General features: G+C 35.5%; 1 long non-coding RNA gene across 1 annotated transcript in view; it reads left to right on the top strand.

The window, feature by feature from the left end:
- Nucleotides 1-1,892: 1,892 nt before the first annotated feature.
- Nucleotides 1,893-6,603, top strand: part of LOC107668181 (uncharacterized) — a 73,115-nt gene continuing 68,404 nt past the window's right edge. The window contains exon 1 of the long non-coding RNA XR_001631865.1: nt 1,893-1,984. This is a non-coding gene — a long non-coding RNA (uncharacterized LOC107668181). The remainder of the gene's footprint in view (nt 1,985-6,603) is intronic.

The raw sequence follows: 6,603 nt of genomic DNA on the forward strand, positions 1-6,603 counted from the left end.
TTGATGAAAGATTTTGATCCACTTCAAATGTTGACTAGTATATTGTCTGCACTACTGTTCTTTTACTACTTGTGCACAGCACTGGCTAAACAAATGTGCCATTTTGTCGTACCAATAAGGCAGAGAAAATGAAAAACACTTGAGAGAGTCTAAAATGTGTTCTCTCTTCCTGTTCCTCTCAGACTGAGCTGCTCTGATTCAAGCAGAGCGATGGTACAGGATTGATTAGACTCCAGAGAGAGCGAGAGCGAGCGAGGTTTGATGTGTAAGGGTGTGAGCGAGGCTCTCAGCAGGCCAGGGACGAGCTGAGTGCTGACAGTCAGGAGTCTGCAGGTGGATGCATGCTGAATCAGCTCTCCTCACCTGACCACAGAGATACTGAGTCTGACACCAGCAGCCAACGGCCCATAAAGACAAACAATATTACAATAGTACTTCAGCTGAACGCTGGCCTGCGGAAGGACCAAAAGAGAAAAACGACAGCAATGATCAATCATGAAAAATGTGACTTGATTTCACCTTTGAGCATTATCGATTTTATGCAATAAAAAAAGCATTAACATTAGCAACACAAATAATTCAATAAATGAAATTGTAGAAACTTACTGTGCAGTAAAACTAAATATTACACAGTATTTTTATTCTCCAGACCTTTGATGAAATTAAACCACTTCAAAAACATTTTGAAACATGCATGGTAAATCAGTGAGGAGTCATTTTTTATTGAATAAAGCTTTCAGTTTTACTGGAGCAAAAGATAAACGCTAAGGCAACGCTAAAACCATCATTTTTCATTCACTGGTCAGTTTTGAGATTTTGGCTAATGTGTCTTCTTTCAGAATAGTGAAAAGAAAACCTCTAAAATACACATTTAATTGTTTATTTCAATCCATATCTTTAAAGGCTGTTTTCTCAAAATATTTATTTAATGAGCCAGAAATCTCTACTCCAAACATTTTACTTCAAAAAATATGTTTTTTCCCCCTACTTATTGACAGTATTTTCTCATTTAATGTCAATAAAATAAAAATAATAATTTTTAACCTGGCTTTGCAATTTTTAGATTTCTATTAAATGTATGCAAATTAGTACGTTTAACTAGATAATGACATTTTAGATTTATAATTCAAAACAACTGTCTTAATATACTATGAATAATCAACTGGGGGAAGTATAGTAATACTGTATCTATTAGTAAAAAAATAAAAATAAATAAATAACCTTATTCACCTGTAGAGTCTTACCTTAAAAAATTACCACAGCCAGAAAAAAAAAAACAAAACACCCATAAATAATGAGGCTTGATAAATCCTCGCTAAAGAGTTTCTGTTTTAGTTTGTGACTGTATTTGTTCTCAGTCGTGAGATGCTTGTTAAAATCTTAACAGCATCATCAGGGTCCAAGAGTTTGAAAGAAGAATGTGAGCCTAGAAGCAGAACGTGTGTAATCAGGGTTCTGGTGGCATGAGGGGTCCGAGGGGCCCAGACTCAATCAGGATAGAGCCTGATGGACTATCGAGAGGACACAGTGAGCAATCTCATCTTGTCATCTACTGAAGAGTTAAGACGCCTTCACTGGACTGGACAAATAATCCATGTTTTCATTAAAAACGTAATAATATATATATATATAAAAAATAGCAATACACTTAAAACTTAAAATATAATAACATAAAAAAAATTAAGCAATAAATTAAACAAAATATAGATTAACATAACAGTGTAATTGTTTAGGTCAGTTTATACAATTTTTACCAGACAAATGTCAAAAGAAAAAAAAGAAAAAAAGAAATCAGTAAAATCAGTTGTGCATTGTAATGCTTTTTGTACATGTCTTTAAGTGTCAGTTCCATGTCTTTTATTTTGAAATGTAGTTTGCTTTTTATTTTGAAGTATCACCATTTCTTGTGAGATCTTGTTTTATTCATTGGATCTCCAGTGTTTGAATGCTGAAAAATGTTTCATTCCCTTTCCAGCATATGGAGGTAAGAAGTCAAGTCTCAATGCAGTGTGAGTGCATCAAATCCTATCCACAAACTAATGACCTTTCCCAACTGTCTTTAGGTGTATCTTGTCCCAGGTAAAGATGAAATATGTTATGAGATGATTAAATATTTATCAGACGAATATTTAGGTGTGGTTTAAAGTTTTTTTAATAAGATTTGGAAAACAGGGATCATGCCAGTGGATTGGAAGCACGGAGTAATTGTGCCGATTGCAAAACCAGGAAAAGATCATTCAAAGGCTAGTAATTATAGACCTATAGCTTTGACATCCAACCTATGCAAGCTCATGGAACGGATGGTCATGAATAGATTGATATTTGTAATTGAGAGTAGGAATATTTTTTCAGCATATCAAAGTGGGTTTCGAAAGGGGCGTAGTACTATGGACTCTATAGTTTATCTGGAAAATTAAATAAGAAAGGCTCAAATTAAGAAGGAGGTATTAGTGGGAGTCTTTTTTGCACATTCTTCTAGAATGTGATGCGTATGAAAGAGAAAGAAATCAGCTTAATCATAAATTAGGTTTGATGGCACATGATAAAGTATCACTCAAGATATTACTAGGGAATAGACAAATGCAATCAAGAATTAAAGAAGAAGTGTTCAATTATCTAAAAAAGACAGGAAATATGGAAAGAATATAAATTGTAATTGTGGTATTATTATTATTATTTTTTATTTTTTTAAATGTCCTTCTCTCTACCAAATCTGTTCACTCCACACTCCAGATCAGTAGGTGGCAATAATGCACTTTTAAGTTGGTTTGCCAAAACCGCCAATAAACATCAGAAGAAGAAGAAGAAGGTGTATCTTGTTGTCAGGTGATCTTGTTGCATTGTTTACCCTTGTGCATTTACAGCCCATATGTTTGCCTTTGTGTTTATCATGTACTTTCCAGGCCAGTGTTGTTGTTTATAGTCACAGTGAAGTTGCTATCTAGAGTTCTTCTAGTCAGGCCTCGACTATCTGCTCAAGTCCTGCTTTGTTTTGTATGTGATTGGAAGAGAAGCCAGAGGGAGACTGAGAAAATGACAGGGATAAATTGAATGTATAGAGGAGAAGGAATACTAAAAGAGATCCTGACAGAGAGCGATAGAGATTTGGGGAGCCACAGTTTCTTATCAGTAAAGGTCACTCGAGCAATTACTCGACATAATGATGAACGCACGCTATCAGAAGGCATGTGTTCTGTGGACTGAAGGTCTGTTGTTATTTTTCATGGGAATACATGCCTGAAAGTCTTGCTCCGTGACTTTTATTGAAGCATATGGTGACTTCGAGGTCTTTCAAATATTTACTGTAATAATCGGAGCTCGTTTTCATGGCCTGCATGTAAAGTGAATTCACTTGGGTCAGACAGAGGACGAACTCAAGCTGCAAATATTGATCACAGTGAAGTTAAAATGTTAAACACGGAAACAGCAATTACATATATATGGGAGGCCGATTATAGGCCAAAACAATTGCATGTAAACAGAAAGAAAGAAAGAAAGTAAGAAAGAAAGAAAGAAAGAAAGAAAGAAAGAAAAACTTGGTTTAGCTGGTTTTCTTGATAGCCTTTACTATCATACTTAACACCATATACCAACATAAACAGACATTTTTTTTGTATTTTATAAACCATAAAAATGCATAAAACATTTACATACATAAAATAGACATTAAATATATTTATTATGATGTATTGGTTATTAAATGACATTCATTTTGCCTATCTATCTATCTATCTATCTATCTGTCTGTCTGTCTGTCTGTCTGTCTGTGTCTGTCTAAGGTTTACGGTTTAATTTTTTTTTTAAAGAAGTCTCTTTTGCTCACCAAGGCTAAAATCAGTGTACATATTAGTAAATATTATTTCATTTTAAAATATCTGTTTTCTGTGCAAATGTATTTTAAAATGTAATTTATTGCTGTGATCAAAGCTGAATTTTCAGCATCATTACTCCAGTCTTCAGTGTCACATGATCCTTCAGAAATCATTCTAATATGCTGATTTGCTGCTCACAAAACATTTCTGGTTATTATCAATGTTAAAAACAGTTGTCCTGCTTCATATTTTTGTGATGATGATGAACAATGTTTATTTGGACTAGAAAAGTCTTCATTGCCACTTTAAAAAAAAAAAAAAAAAATTAATGCAGCTTTACTGAATAAAAGTATATTTTCTTTATATTATAACTTCTTACTGACCTCAAACTTTTGAATGGTAGTGTATGTGTGTGAACATATTTGTTGTGTAACAGTGTGTTCTCTCTCTCTTTCTTTAGCTGTAAAACTTGCAAGAATCTGATCGTTCACCCTGAAAGTCTTTTAGAGTTCACTTCTGAACTTTCTCATTTAGCAGATCGATCAGTCGCTGAGGACTCAGTCCAGCAGTAATGAATACCCACTGCTTATTTCTCTTTCTCTCGCCGCTGATTTTAGCGTCCTGCTGAGAAACACTTGCCTAGCTGAAAAGAGGAACACACACACACACATAGACATAGTTTACAATATGCAATTCAGTATCTTAATATTTTAGCATGCACTGTGGTTTTACAGTACCATCGTTTACTGCGTACCAGGGTAAGATTTATAAAATCATGAGAATCATATCACAAATTACCTTGGTATTATTTTTGAAGGGACTTTTGTCGATATTTTTTGAGTACACTAGCGTGTATGTAGATGCAGGTGGCATCAAAACCAGCAGACGTAACTCCAGTTTTGATTTCACGGTAATTTAAACTTTAATACTCGATTTTATTTTTTAAAGACATGTCAATCTCTGTCTTCTCACATCAAGAGAGTCCCCTCATGGTTTCCCTGGCAACACGCAGTTCCAAACCGAGAGCTTGAGTTTTTTTCCTAATTTCCTCACATCTTTTTTCTCAGTGGTAATCTGTCAGGTGAAAGATGCAGATTTTCTGACAGGCAGATGCCCCCGGAGGAGGCCACAGGAATGAATGAGGGGAAATTGATTTGTTCAGACGGCCCGTGAGGCAGAGCGGGGAGAAGGATCTGTACTCGCTTACACTGATTGATTTCTGGGGAGATGACCAGGTCCTGTTCCCCTCCTCACCTGATGGCCCGAGTGAGAGGATAACAAAACGTCCCTCAATCTATTTCACCGCCCCCTCCTCATAAATTGAATTGTTACGCATGAATAATCTTTCCGGTACATGGAGCCGAGTTACTCTCAGTGCATTAAAGACCGGAAGCCTTGCCACGTTCTCTATGAGTGATGAAATAAAAATCCCCAGCCTCGTTTTTATTTGCATGAGACTTTACCAACATGAATGCATGATGCAATCTTCAATAAATCTGGAGAATAATACAAATGAACATGTTAGAAAAACAGACAGTGTCATAAAGTTTGAACACTTCTGATTTCTTTCAAGATGATGTGAAATTGATTTCATGCATGAAAATACTTTCTTGTTTGTGTGTGTGTGTGTGTGTGTGTGTGTGTGTGTGTGTGTATAAATGTCCCAGGCTGTATTGGGCATGCTTCATCAGTGTGCATTATTCTAAAGAAAAAATATGTTTGTTTTGATCATATTTCTTCAAAATGTAGTACGTTTGGGCTCTGAAATTACTTTTCTTTCCTGCTGACATATCCAAGACCATGCAGCTGTGGAATAGTAATATGATAGTCTAACTTTTCAGGATCCAATCAACTTGCGCCCTACATTGTTTCACTGCTGAGTTTTCTGATTAATTCGGAAATAAGGCACATCATGAAAGCTGAAGGTGAAAGGTATCATTTTACACTGCCGTTGGTCGAACAAACAGATCCTGCCCTAATTCATCGGCATCCCGTTTCATGCAGTTACTGAGTTTTCTCATTTACTGACATTATGATTCTGTATTTATGAGGATAGATAGATAGATAGATAGATAGATAGATAGATTAAGGTGTTAATTTAGTTAATTTAGTATTATTCACACTTAGCATTAAAATATGGGCCTTGTTAAAGGTAAGCAATTTTAGCTAGAAACATTTTTTTACACCTTCGCGCAGGCAATAGTGATTTGTGGGCAGGGCTACTGTAGCAAGCTGAGCCAGAGAGTTATTTATTCAGTGATAAAAACAAAAAACAATTTCTGATTCCGTTACAGAAGTGTAAGACAAAATTTGAAGACTTGTCAAAATACACACAGACAGGCAACGGTGTAAAACAAAGTAAACATTGGTAGTGTTTTTCCAAGATGGAGAAATCTGATAGATTGTTTGGGTTTCAATCTACATGACAAACTTCCGGAGAACAGGTGAGCTAAACTTCAAGTTAAAAGTATTTCTAATATGTTGGACTTTTTATTGTAAGCAGCCTACTTTTACATGAGACATGCCTTCACTTTTATAGAGCTGTAAGAGCTTTGTTTGTGATTTTTGAGTTGAGGGAGGCTCGACGCAAGGTTGTTTGAAAACATGCTTTATTTTGTAGTACCGCTTGGAGACACTGAAACTGCCTAATGCCTATTCTAGCTGTAAAGAAAGGAAAGGAAAGGAAAGGAAAGGAAAGGAAAGGAAAGGAAAGGAAAGGAAAGGAAAGGAAAGGAAAGGAAAGGAAAGGAAAGGAAAGGAAAGGAAAGGAAAGGAAAGGAAAGGAAAGGAA

Source organism: Sinocyclocheilus anshuiensis, unplaced genomic scaffold (genome assembly GCF_001515605.1).
Source record: "Sinocyclocheilus anshuiensis isolate Anshui unplaced genomic scaffold, SAMN03320099.WGS_v1.1 scaffold3228, whole genome shotgun sequence".
NCBI classification, from domain to species: Eukaryota; Metazoa; Chordata; class Actinopteri; order Cypriniformes; family Cyprinidae; genus Sinocyclocheilus; species Sinocyclocheilus anshuiensis.